The 14872-nt window shown below is 38.4% G+C and overlaps 1 protein-coding gene across 2 annotated transcripts in view; it reads left to right on the top strand.

Moving 5' to 3' along the window:
- Window positions 1-1496: 1496 nt before the first annotated feature.
- GLI1 (GLI family zinc finger 1) overlaps window positions 1497-14872 on the top strand; it is a 183845-nt gene continuing 170469 nt past the window's right edge. For both annotated transcript variants that reach the window (XM_068265153.1, XM_068265152.1), the window contains exon 1: window positions 1497-1604. The gene's annotated coding sequence lies outside the window, so the exon portion shown is untranslated. The remainder of the gene's footprint in view (window positions 1605-14872) is intronic.

The following is a 14872-nucleotide window of genomic DNA, read 5'->3' as shown; positions in this document are numbered from 1 at the left end:
CACTGGTCCAGGCTAATTCACCAAAAAACAAAAACAATGCATTCTCAGCTTGATACAGTTATTACCAAGTCATTTTTTTCTTCAGTGAACCCTGCAAAGTGTTTCATAATATGCCAGCACTATATTATTTTTATTGTTGTTAATAAAAATAATTCTTATTACTTACATTGTAAGCTCGCAAGGGCAGGGCTCTCTCCCCCTTTTGTGTCTTGAAAATTATTATACATTTTATTTATCATGTTACTTTTATCACTGTCATCATTACCAATTCTGTATTTGTGTTCTGTATTTGGTATCATTTTTGTATTTTGTCACTAGTTATGTATCTTGTATATTGGTGTACACTATTGTCTGCATTATTATGTGCCCCATGTTAATTTCCTACTTTGTACAGCGCCACAGAATATGTTGGCGCTTTATAAATCTATAATAATAATTCCCATTTAAACTCTGCATTGCAACAGCTATGGTATCACTGATATAGAATGACAAGAAATCATAAAACAATAAAATTATACGATAATAATAATAATAATAATAATAATAATAATAATAATAATAATAATAATAATAATAAGAATAATAATAAGAATAATAATTATTATTATTATTATTATTATTATTATTATTATTATTATTATTGTCGCTATAATCATCATTACCATTGTCATTGTTGCTGTCACTCAATAGCAGTAATAGAGTAATAGAATGGAGTAGCTATTAGTAGTAGAATAAGTTTGCATTGCAGTGAATAGCAGACTGATAGCTATTGTATTACTCCTAACTTTAACCACAGAGAAGGAGAATTCTTCCCTGGCCAGAGAGAAATGATTTGTCAAGAAAGATGAATGTGAATGTTATCATGCATGCAGTCTTCATGCCCCTGTGTCTTTTGCCTTTTCTCTGTTCTTCTCCCATTGGAATGTGGCTCAATGAATGTGCCTTCCTCCTCCCCCTCACTTTGATGCATTCCAATCCGCATCCCACATATTATCCACTCCACATTTTCCTTCCAGCCCAAGTAACCACAGACAGCATGCTGAGAACTGAGAATCCTCTGGGTCTCCCCATCCCAACCACACACAGTGCCTAGTCTGACTGCTCAGCCTTTAAAGTGTTCCCTAAAAACTGAGCAAAAGACACCAAAACCAGGACAACTGCAAACACTTTCTACTGCTAAGGGACATGTGTAGGCTGAAACTGCAGGAAAAGTTATTGCTGTACTTCCAGAGCCCATAGAAGAGGCAGAATTCAGAGAAATCAGCTCACTCCTCTCTGCTTCAGGGTGGTCCTCCTGTGAGAATGAAATATTTATAACTGCAGCCAGAGGACAAAACAAGCACAAACTTTGCTGAAAACTCTCTGCGCCTTAAAGGGTTAAAAGGATTAGCATCCAAGAAGGATACTAAAGAACAAAAACAGAAGTATGTGATTATTTTTATACCCTTTTCAGATTTTCTTCTTCACCTTCATGCTGGATGTGCCATTATTTTAAACTTCTGCAAACAACAACAACAAAAGTGGATTTTACAGGATCTCATGTCCTCATGTGAATTGGAAGACACAGGACACTAGAGAGATCATTTGGAGGGTACTTGGCAAAGGTAAGATCAATGGGCAATGATGGCAAAGTGGTGGGCAGGCGAGCTACGCTATCAGATGACTGCTGTTATTTTTGCATGAGGCTGGAAATCAGTAGAGTGACTTTTTGTTGTGATGTGTAAACTTTGATTATTGTGAAAAGTGAAGTTGTGTGTGTTTGATTATGAAGTCATACAGCTGTCAGGGAGACGAGTGCACGCACATTCGCACGTGGGTGTGAACTTTATCTTGGTGAAGTGAAACTGTTTGCACAGTGTTAAATGTTCTTAGCGTTCATACAGCCTGCTTGTGTACCACCAGGGCAGTCACTATCAGAGTCTATAGATAAAGCTACTGGCTGTATGATCTACATGTCAATATTCATTGTGCTGAAGGTGTTGAGCTGGATACACATTAGCACATCCTTAGCTGGTCATCAGGAAATCTCTCGTATTATAATGACCGTTGAGGATTATCATGACAATGGAGCCTATTTGTAAAAAAAAATCAAGAGATATAAAATTAAACTTGTGTTGATGATGATAAGAAAGAAAGAAAAATGAAATAAGAAATTTGTGGCCCGATTCAATTCACTATGCGCTCTATTCACATAACTTCTCATACATGACTTATTTATCACCTAATTAATAAAAATAACCTTTCAGCACATTTACAAGCAAAAAAAAACAACAACTCAAGGTAAGTTGTTCCTGATTAACTTCATTTCAATATTACTTTTCTTACCTTAATTATATTATATGTTTGCTCTTTGGGAGCTCAAAAACATAGATAAGGTGGAAACAGGTAAAAAAGCTTTGTGATTCATTTTCTCCTAAGTTTTCTCCTAGGAGATAATTTTTCATCTTCTATTTAAAATAATTTTTCAGCACTCTGCAATTGAAAAAGTACCAAAACTGGATGAAAAAGTATTGTCAATATATTTCCTTGCTTGCTGATGGCTTGAAAGGCCATCAGCATCAGATGGCATTTTATTTATAATCTGAAAATATCACGTAGGAGAACAATTTTAGAGAAAAAGTGAATTGGATTGGGCCCTTGGTTTGGTAACGGGACACATTTTCCCCATTTGTCTCTAGTAAAGAGGCCCAGTGAGCTATTGCTTTCTCATGAGTTTATAACTCAAGAAAATGATAATGACCTGATCAGGCTGACTTATTCTGAGCACTTTTTTTCCTTGAAATGCTCTGAAAAAAACGTGAGAAAATGATATGAAAGTAGCAGGGTTCTTTTCTCATAAATCAAGTATAGAACTTTCGCCTTACTTCTCGGGTAGTTTTAAAAGTTTTCCCCTATTTTTTTAACTGACTAAAAGAAAGGCAAACTATTTTCAGCATGGTGGACTGGCTACCTTTTAGCAGATGTTTCAGTTGTTTCTCTTTATTATCTGTCGGTTTGGTACTTCCTTATCAATAGTGATCATGTCACGTTCTGTGCAAAAATTAATTAATAAAAACTTTGTGTCATTATTATGTATATTAATTGGCTGACATCACTGAATGTGAATGTATGTATTAAAACATTAGGCTTAACATATGTGACTTGCATTAACTAATAACGCATTTTATAACCCGTGAGATGTTTCAATGGGGTGATGTTTTTGGCAGTGTGACAAACTTGTTTTTTTTAGATAACTGCTACACCACAATAACTTAACACAGCATATAGATAGATAGATAATAGCAAGGAATATTTCATCTGTGAATAAAACTTCCTCCCACGGCAACTGACCTCCTAAACTTCCAAAGTTCATTAAACACATCAGTGGCCTAATTTGCTTCTTGCGCAAACAGCTATAACGATACCACAGCAACAGAACGTCTTCTAGGTTTTGGCAAACACAAAGTGAGTTTGGGTAGCTCATCTTGGTGATAGTAAAACTTCACCTGTTGTCTTGCAGGGGGGTCTGCTATGTACAATTACAGGCCTAATGATATAATCCTCCAGCTTGCTAAGCAGAGCTGTCAGAATGAATAGCATGTATGGTCTATAATAGACATTCTCTGGTAGCACTTGAAACCCACCGAAGATCATTTAAGTTTTATGGTGTAAAATTTACATCGCACCCGGTGAAAGGCATTCACATAAATGACGTCACTTAAAAAAAAAAATCCATAAAGCAGATCTAGCTGTAAATTTAGTGAATTTAGTGTGTTGCGATTTGTTATGTGTAATGAAACTTGAGAATTATGAATTGACTTGACTATTGTTTTTATTTAAAGGTGTTACTCTATTTTTCTCTGGTATTTATTGTTTGGAGATTCTTAGCAGACGTTGTACAGTGTGTTTCATATGTGAAGTTTAAGGATCCAGCAGTGACAGGGTTCAATGACTGATAAACAAGAGATGTTTGATATCCTTTCCCTCTTAAGTGCGTCACCATTATGTAAGATGTTGGAAGCAAATAAGGACCACTTGCCCGACGTGTTTTATCAGCATAGCATTCATGTTATATCCCAATACTATGCTCTAGGCCTGCCCAGTTTGACAGTTTTGTGTTGTTTTTGCTCACATGCAAATCTCTCTTAATAATAGGCCCATGGTGGTACGTTAAACAGAAAAGGAAACAAAAGAGGGGTAAGGATGTATTTTTTTTATAAAAAACACAGAAAATGGGAGTTGATTTGCATTGAACAATTGTCCTTTTGGTGGTACTTGTAACAGCTCAATTTCTCCTAAAAACTGAAGTTGATCAAGAGCTCTTAAGACCTGACCTATGATAGTCTCATGAAATAAGCATGTGGTGCTGAACTAATGACTAAAATCAAAATACTGCTTAGTAGGCTCTGTGTCATAACCTCTACAATAAGCTGGACATATGCTTATATTTGTAGTAAGCTCTAGTATATTACTAGATAGGCAATATAATGAATTCAGACACATTTAAGAGTCGTTCATGAAAACAGTACTATCCTGGTGGTCAGTCAAACATTTGTTTCTAATTGCCTTACAGTTACTGTGAAATCTCATTTTTCATCATTGCTCTTGATGACTGGCTGTGTGAAGTAAGCACAGTGTTATTGTTCTGGCAGACTGTTTAGTAAATCTCTGTTAAGTCTTTTTGGGCAGTACCTATTCCTTAAAGGGAATCTGTCTCCAAGAAAACATCGTCGGGATGCAGCAGTTCACCAATAAGAATAATGTAATGTTTCCGCTCCATGTGTCTATACTGTTCTCCATATTATAGTGAGATACTACAAGTCGCTGAAGCCTCAGCCATGTTGAATAATTATTTCCAGTGTGGAGGTTCAGAGAAATTTTGAGGGCCCTGAATGCCATGCAGCCTTCTGCTGTAGAGTTGGTCATTCGAGTATTAGGCCCCAAAAGCACACTTTACTGCACTGATCTCACACTAATGATCAATGGAGATGAGTGAAATTGTTGCTGGTAGTTTGACAAGATTTTCCTCAAATTTCCGATTGGTCTGCGAGAATCTCATGAATCAGTTTGGCAAAACTGGTGTATTTGATTAGGCAAAATAATCATGAATTGAAATAAAATGACCAAAAGTGAAACAATCAATAATTTGTGTTTTGATTGCAATCAAGGGCTAAAATTGATTGTACTAACATATTTTACTTGTATTTACTATTGTTTTTTTGAAAAATCCTTCTTCTCCCCATAATGTGGCTTTATGTCAAAGCTGGCTGCCAATCTTGTGAGGATTTCGCTAAGCTAGGCGAGATTTGGGCTGATTTGCTGTGACACCAAGCTTGAAAATGTTGCTCCATCATCGCTGAAAGCATGAATTTTAAAAAAGTGAATTCCATCTTATTTTAATTTATTCTACAGCTCTATGATCATGAGCGGTTTCTTTTGACTGTTCTAGAGGACTTTAAAGGTTATATAATGAATCTTTTCTATAGTTTCCGCAGACTGTACCCACGCATCAAACTCTAGTTTATGCCTTAGGAACCACCTGGCAACAAGATGTTGACCATGTATAAAAAGAAAAAAAAAGATCTGACGCAGAACAGAAGCAAGAGTGAACATTATTAAAGCCATCATAGGTTTATACGTTCAGTAAAAAAGCTAGCTTAAAATTAATTCAGTAATAAATGGCTGCTAGTTTCAGGAGGCTGGAGTTGACAGTAACAGTATTGGCTACACATCTCAAATGCTTTTGCTGATGTTATGGTGTTTCAATCATATTGCTCATCATACGCCATAGTCATTATTAAACCTCTATCCTAACATAAAGAAAATGGCAACATATTTAAGGTTACTCTTTTTATTTATTTGTATAACTTTGTTCTCATCGTTTTATAGACAATGAAAATCCATTACCAGTTTTTTACCCACAGAGAAACCTACAGTATTATTATTACTCTTATCTATTATTACTATCTTCTTATCACAGATATACAGGTGCTCATGGTAGAGACAACTTATCTGCCCGTTTGGTTCTGGATTGTTGTATGAAGTCAAAGCACACATAGAGTTAAAAGGCCCAGACACTGGTCAATTTCTGCCATCAATCTACGGCCGATCTGACTCGGTCAATAATCGATTTCCGACCAGTGTTGATCGATTTGCTTGATCGGTCCAAATGGAAAATCTAAGTCAGCAGATTAATGGTCCATAGGGTTGCATTAGATCAAATGGTGCAATAATGCATTTTGATCGATTTTCAATGGATTTAATTCTGAAATCTATTTGAAATTTGTTCCTCGTGTGTGGCATACATCTGACACATTCCTGTCAGGTTAGACCTGACAGGCATCTGCCAGGAATCTGATGGTAAAACAGAAGTTTGTCTTGCTATAGCACAATGTATTTGTGATGATTCAGGTTGGAGTGAGCTCTGAGGTGTCCCACAGGAAACACATACAACCATGGGGGAAAACAGGCAGACTCCATGCAAATGTTTAGTGGGAGTTGGGCCCAGGTCATCAGTGCTGCAAAGTCAGTGTTTACCCCTCTGCTAACATGACACACTTGCTTTTTGCTTGTTACAAAATAACCCAGTCTTAATCTTGCCTTCATTTTTGTGCCTCCTCTAGCTTATATTCGCCTTTTATAGTATTATCTGCTTTGACTAACACGCAACTACTGCTCTGTTGCCGTTTCCTTGTGTTTATACTGAAAAAAAGTTGGAATAAACAAAGCAGAGGCTGGATAAATAGACTAACTGCATCAAGAAAATAAAGTATGAATTAGCTGATGGTTATTATGTGTCAGACTCTAATAGTTCCACGCTCCGCCGACATTACTGATACGCTAGGCTAAATTAAAATTGCTACAGTATATAAATTATAACCATGGTACATAGATATTTCTTTGGATGACGCTGGGCTTTTTTCATACTAATATGTGATTCCCCTCAAGTTCAACTCATCTATAGAACCATGCAATGATTTATTAATTGAAATGGCTTTAATCCACCTTATTAATGAGGGACAAGTACAGTGATGTCTTCTGATTTTGGTTGAGTTATGTGGGCCGATCCAACAATTTAAAAGTTAGGTGTTGATTCTAACAACTTATTGGATCAAGCTTTGCTATCATATTAGTTTGTTTAGGAAAATCAGCTCATGTGAGTTTCAGATAGCATGTTATAGTACTCTTCCTAGTACTGTAGGATTAAATAATGCTTGATAATTATTTTTGTGGTTTCTTATCATTCATACGTGCAGTGGATTTCTATTGATTTTCACTCATCCCTGTGTCAAAAAAAGCTATGCTTAAGAAGTTGAATTTATGTACAGATAATCGGTTTAAATAAGGACTTGCCAGCTATCTGATTTCTTATTTGTGGTCTGTAGGTTTTCTAACTCATGCTTTCTATCTCTGATAGTGGAACATGAGCACAGGAAGTCTGTGCCCTGCATTTGGCTTCCTTAGTTTACATGAGAATGACTGTTGGTTCCCATAAAATGTTTGCCCTACTGGTCTAAGTTAATTGAAGACTGGTGCCCTCATATATGACTAGAGATGATGACAGCTGGCCAATGGGAACAGCTTTGTGACACAGTAAGGAGTAAACACAATTTAGAACACTGGCTGAGTTCTTAGAGGTGTTACTCCATACACATAATAGGCACATAATAGGCAATTTAGACCAGAGATGGATGAAGGTGAAATAGGGCCCTAGGCATGATAGCAATTTTGTCCAACCCTGATGTCCACCTTGCTTTATATATTTGGTAGGGGGCATTGTCAACCAGACCCCTGCTCTCTCCAGGCCCCAGGCACCTGCCTAGCTTGCCCTGTGGATAATCCAGAGGTGGCCTTAGAGTACGCGGGGCCTGGGGCGAGTGTCATATGCGGGGCCTAGAGACATATGCTGTGGATACACACACACACACACACACACACAACACACACGCACACAGATATGCTGTGAAAACACATGCACACACTGTGGAAACACACACTCTGTATAGGTTAGATTGGTAGGTGCCTGCAGTATAGTTTAGATAAGTAGGTGCCCCCAGTATAGGTTAGATAGGTAGGTGCTTGCAGTACAGGTTAGATAGGTAGGTGCCTCCAGTATAGGTTAGATAGGTAGGTGCCCCGCAGTATAGATTAAATAGGTGCCTGCAGTATAGATTAGATAGGTAAGTGCCCTGCAGTATAGATTAGATAGGTAAGTGCCCTGCAGTATAGATTAGATCGGTAGGTGCCCTGCAGTACAGTTTAGATAGTTGGGTACCCAACAGTATAGATTATAGGTGCCTGCAGTATAGATTAGTTAGGTAGATACCCCGCAGTACAGATTAGATAGGTGCCTGCAGTCTAGATTAGATAGGTAGGTGCCTGCAGTATAGATTCGATAGGTAGGTGCCCTGCAGTACAGGTTAGATAGGAAGGTGGCTACAGTGGTGGGGAGATTGGGCATAGTAGTTAAAACTCACCTGTCTTCCGCCGATGCTCACAGCTTTCATCTCCTTCCTGTCCCGGCATCTGTGTATTGGTAACAGCGCCCCCTGTGGTGACATGCGGTCACGTCATCACAGAGGGCGCTGTTACCATTATGTCAGATGCTGGGAGAGGAAATAGATGGAAGCTGTGAGCATCGGCGAAGACAGGTGAGTTTTAACTACTATGCCCGCTCTCCCCACTGCCGCAGAGGGTGCGGGGCCTCTTCAGACATGGGGCCTGGGGCGATTGCCCCACTTGCCAACCCCAAAGGCCAGCTCTGGATAATCTGGCCCTGATTTAGACAAATAAAACATGTATTTCCAGAGTAGACATGGAACCATTATGTGATACTGACTTGTATAATATTTCTTACAGTTTTGCTTTGCCTCGCAGGATTTGGACACAGGTCCACTTTAAATGTAAGAAGCTGCACTCTTTAGCTGATGTGAACAAGTCACTTAAAAATGAATGAGATTGCTTGAAATGCCTTTAGATGCAGCGAAGTGCAGAAGATGTCACTGGCAAGTGTGAACAGGCTGACATTTGTATGTGCTGTAACAGCAGTTATCCAATGAAACTCTACAATGATGAAGACAATACACAAATATTACATGCTGTGCTTTAACATTATAAACATTTTCCATAATTTATTACTAATTAAGAAACAGAGAAATTAGCAATTAAGAAACATATTTTTTATAGAGTTCAAGGAGCTGTTAGATGCAAACAGATAATTTAATGCATTGGTATTACAGCTTGTTCTGCTGCTCACTGATCCTTTGGCTTTAAAAAGTAATCTTATTCAACTGAATCAGTGGGGTTCTCGGGGTTTGCAAACTAGTGCGGATTAACAAATTTTAAAAAGGAACCTGCTGGAGGAATAAATATTGTATAACCATTAGGGATGCTCGGTTGGATTCCGCGGAAATGCATTTCCGCATTGAAATTCGGAAATCGGTAATGCAAGTGCGGTAGGCGGATATTCAGTGGAAATTTCAGCTGACTTTAATATTGATTTTCTTAAATACTACAAGCTCTTTTTGTAAGATTTTTTTTTCCTCTTGTTCCCTCTCTTCTGCTTAGCATACCCTGAAAATTTGGAGCACCTACTGGGGCTTTGCTATTAACCGCTTAAGCCATTGACTGTAATGTAAAATGCGGAAATTCCGCATTACCGATATACGGTATGCCACCGACTTTAGAGGTTAATAGCAAAGCCCCCATAGGTGCTAGAAACACCAAAAATACAGGGTATGTTAAGCAGAAGAGTGGGAACAAAAAGATCTTGTAGTTTTTGAGAAAATCGATGTTAAAATCAGCAGAAATTTCTGCAAAAATCTGCATCGGAAAGCGGAATTGGTAGTGGTAGCGGTACTCGGCAATGACGGAAAGTGGATTTTCCGTGGAAGCAGAATTTGGCATTCTGACCATCCCTAATAACCACCTCCTGTCTGGCACTGGCAGAGCTGACAGGTCCCTGATACAAGGATTGTCTGCCACCCTTCAGGTCTAACTGGCACATCAGGGATCTGTAATTCTGGTCAACAGTTACTGTGCATTAGAGTGAGTTGAGATCCGGCTAGAAGAAAAAGACTGCATCTATGATCTGTACTAGGCAACAGTGCCTAACGCTGAACCATTACTGCGCACTGAGTGAGCTTTTACAGATCACAGGCCCACACTGCATAGGGTCTTCTAACTTAGAGCTTTATCACACCCCAACCTGCCATACATAAATTACCAACAGCGCCACCACTGCCGATAACAACAATCTTATTAGTTAGTAGACAGTAGGGGGTGGGGCAGAGGTCCAAGTCAGAAGTCAAAATGTTTGTTAAACGTAAGCCTGAGATTTGAAAAGCTCCTTATGCGCATAGCAAAGGACCTCAAGAATGGCTAGAATTGCAGGATGTTCAACAGATTTCAAGCAAACTAAAGGGGCCCATACATTGGTCGATTTCAGCCATCGATCGATCGATTATATAGAATGGATTGGATGGAAGATCTAGGTCGATCTGCTGCTGGTAGCAGATCCATGGCCCATAGAGTTGCATTGGATCTAATGGTCCAAAAATGCATTTAGATAGATTTCCAATAGATTTCATTCTGAAATATATTGGAAAGCTGTTCCTAGTGTGTGGCACACATCAGATCGATTCCTGTCAGATTTGACTTGACAAGCATCTGACAGAAATCTGATGGTCAAATCTGCTGCAAATCTGTAGTGTATGGCCACCTTGAGTCAAAATGCTTAAACCTGCCTGAAATCAATCTGCTCCACTACAATGGCCTCAATTCACTAAGCTTTATCAAACACTTTATCAAACGTTTGATAATTTACCTCATGGGTAAAATCTAATTTTGAATTCAGTTGTGTCCCAAGAACTGTAGATTTAAATCAGGTCAGCAGACCACTTATTCATTTTCCTAATCTGTAAAACGGTAGTCAGTAAACCACATAAGGCTTTAATAATGTATTATTGTATTTTCTTCTTGAAGTCTTCAGGGTTGTCCTGGTCCTCCTAGACTGCTGTCTTGAACCACAACCCACATTTGGTAGAAGTTTTCTTCTATGATGCTTAAAAAAAATCTTATCTTGCTTGTAGAGTATGCCCTGCCGTATTTTACCTCTTTGCTTCCTCTGAATCAATTGAAGGGACACTTCCATCTTGCCCATCTTCATCATAATTGAGCACTCTGCTCATGTAATTCAGTTGGCCCCACCTATACTTATAGAAGGGCTGGTGCAACAGGCTGATGCAACTGGGTTATGTAAGCTGACCCCCCACCAATGGTCACAGCCGTTTGGGTTGGTATTGGCCAGAGGACAGAGCCTCACAGTGCTTTGAAGAACCTCTTTGTAGGTCATCACACTGCAGGGCACCAGCACGTTTATTTAATAAATACTATGTGCAGCCGGCCAGCCAGTATGATAAATAGAGTGTAGTGAACATGCAAGCTCTCTTCTGTATTCATTTCAGTGAAGCCTGCCATGGCTTCTGATGTGTAGAAAATCATAGCTGTATCTTTGCCTCAGCAGAATACGATGGCATATCATCAAGTAAACCATGGCAAGACAGGCAGACTAATCCCGATTTGCCATCCTTTGGTTCTGTAAATATCCCACAATAAATGTGTCTCCCTGAGTTGTGTGTCTGCCTGAAGTGTGTGTATGCATGTGTGTACATAAGCAGCGCACAGGAGGTATGTTGTTCCTTATCATCCGTATATGTCACCTGACTATTTGTGTGTCACTTAAGTTTGCTCATCATACTTTATGACTTGAGGAAACTGTCAAATGTTGGCCATACATAAATAACTTAAAAGCCACGTACAATTGTACATACACAGAAAGAGTTATGTATCTATTTTTATCTAAGTTGTTAATAAAGCAAATATTAACTCATTCTTAGATAGCAGTGTTTGTTCGGTCAACATTTATGTAGAGTGTTTGTAAGGTACTTATACTAGGCTACACTGTGTATTTGCAAATAGTGGAACAGGAAACGGCAGACAAAAGCATTGATTTACACCAGACAGCTGGCACTTCAGCAAATATTGATCGCCAATCATTCTGCTTCTGTTTATTGATAATGAGAAAACTGAATTGCAAACTTATAGGAGAATTTAAAAAATTGAAGCAAATGAGAAATAAAGTATTTTCACTACATAGCCTGATTCTGTTAAAAGCTGGTTGTCATCATAACTACAGGTGCAGTTTAATTTTAATAATAGGGATGGTCAGAAATGCTGATTTCCGATTCAGCGGAAATTCCGATTTCTGTTTTCCTATTCTGATTTCCCAGTAGGTGTTTTTTGCCATGTTTTGCATTTTCTGATGGGCCAAATACTTCCGATTTGACTCTGTATTTTTTGATTGGTCCAATGTTTCAGAGTTCTGTGATTGGGCTAAAATGTCCGAGTTGCAGTAATGCGGTATTTCTGCAAAAATCTGATGTACTATTTCTGTTTTTCAATTTTTAAGGAGTCTTTTTTGGTCATTTTTTGCATTCTCTGATTGGTCCAATGCTTCTGAGTTCTGTGATTGCAGTAATGCGGTATTTCCACAGAAATCAGAAATGTGGAAATTTATTTTTCCATGCAATTTGAATGAGCATCCCTATTTAAAATATGAATTAACTGGACTTATCTCCAGACAAGCCAATAGATAGGCAGACTATTCAGTTTTCACTCAGGTATAGCAGCCAAGGAGAGACCAGCTTTCAGTTTCAGTGTAAAATACAAGGTGCTTGTCAATTGCATCCAGGTTGTGTACGTGCTTCTCTTTATTTTTTATTGGAATGTTTTTCCCTTCTGATTCACTATAAATTACTCCCTTCTAAGTATTTCTTATCTACAAACCAGCACAGGGTTAAATCTGGCCCTTTTTTTCCACCAATGTAGGAAATATGCTGAAATTCCAAACATAAACAAACACGAAGCTGTCTTGCCGAATGCAGGCTGCTGGCTGGGAATCACTTCTACAAGGAAAATGGCTGCAGTTTTAAAGGAATAAGGCTTGGTGGCCTTGTGGTTAGACCATTAGCTTGTGAAGTGGTAGAGGCAGAGCTCTGTTACACCACAACCAATGTCGTTTCATATTTTTAAACCCCGTCTGGATTTCAAAATATACTCTTAACATTTGTTGGAGAACATCTCTCTCTCGGCGTTGCATTAGCCAAACATGTAAGTCGCTGTTTAAGGTCAGACGTTGAGAATGCCAAGTGTGCATTCTACATTTATTTTAATTCATTAATATGATTACTATAATATAATATACTATAATATAATATGGAAGCTATTTAGTCCAATGATTCTAAAGGCAATTGTTTATTCATTCCCAAAGTACTTTTACTGAGCCTTTTGAGAGAAAACATTGTGCTTCCGTATGTACATATCTCCAAACACTGCATGAATACATACATTTATATGACGTACAGGTATATGGTAACTGAAAGTCTTTTTCCCTGTAGTTTTATGGTGCTAATTATCGATAGGTGAACCGGATGAGTGGCATTAGCGTGCACGGGCGAACAAGCGGTTAATGCACAATTCCTGACGTGAATGAGAGTTTACAGCAGCAAACTCCATCCCTATTGGCCAGAATAAAGGCCATGCTGGGAATTATAGGGCAAAACCTGCGTAAAAACTTGGGTGAATCCAGACGTGAGCAGCAGCAGCTCCATCCCCTGTACTAAATTAATAACTGTAAAACAATAATAAGATACGAACCAACGTGTAGGTCCTGTTAGAATCTTGGATTATTTGTTTGGGGCCTTAGGCCTCAACACATTTTACTTACATTAAAGTGAACCTGAGCCAAGTTAAATTATTTAAAATGAACTCTTGATGTACCTGCAAGAATTTTAAATCAGGATGATACCATTTATTGGCTAACTTAAAAGAATAAACCTAAGCAAGCTTTCGGCTTTGCAGCCTTTGTTGGGCTTACAATCTTGTATGCTCATACAGGATTGTAAGCCCGACGAAGGCTGCAAAGCCAAAAGCTTGCTTAAGTTTATTCTTTTAAGCTAGCCAATAAATGGTATCATCCTGATTTAAAATGCTTGATTTTACTGATGGCTAACACGGTACAATACCCTACTGCTACTGATGTACCTGCAAATGAATATTACTTACGTCGCCATCAGTTCCTCTCAGAAGCTCCCTATTATATTCTAACAATGAGTTAGCCTTCCAGTTCTGACTACATTTTGTCAACATTTTGAATGATACAGACTAACCAGCAAGCTCATGGTGAACCAGAACTCATTGGAGTGTGTGAGGGGCTACAATGGTCCTAAAAGCCCCCTTACTAAAATACTAAGGAAAACAAGAGTTTGTTTTCTTAAAACAGAAAGAATTTGTGATAATTCAGGTTGGAGTGAGCTTGAGATGTCTCCCAGTGCATCATTGCTGAATATATGCAAATTAACTATTGTTCCCCTTATAAGCTAAACACACCTCCAGAACCGCTGGAATGCAATGATGTGTCAGCTTGTTAATTTGTACAGAGCCATAATAGTCCAACATGCATACGGACTGTTTCGGATTGTTTGATCCTCATCAGTGCATGGCATAGATTAATTTGGCTCTATGGAGTAGGGCTTTTGAATGATATGCAAGGTAATGTTTCACTATGGCTCAGGCGGGTAATATTACAGATTAAGGTCTTGTTCACATTTAAAATCGCTAGAGCAATCACAAGCACTGAGCGATTTAGTTAGTGTTTTTAAAAGCGCTTTTCCCTGCTCTTTGCGCTTAGAAAAGCGATTTTCTCAGCGCTTTTGTGGAGCGATGATTTTTTACACTACCTGACGTCAGTCAGGAAGTGAACTCTTTGACCTGGAATTGAATAAATACAATGTATTTATTCATAAAAGTGCTCGGGAAATCGCTTCTTAAAGTG

The sequence above is a fragment of the Hyperolius riggenbachi genome, chromosome 2 (assembly GCF_040937935.1).
Source record: "Hyperolius riggenbachi isolate aHypRig1 chromosome 2, aHypRig1.pri, whole genome shotgun sequence".
Classification (NCBI taxonomy): Eukaryota; Metazoa; Chordata; class Amphibia; order Anura; family Hyperoliidae; genus Hyperolius; species Hyperolius riggenbachi.
This window is presented reverse-complemented; position numbering and strand designations above follow the sequence as displayed.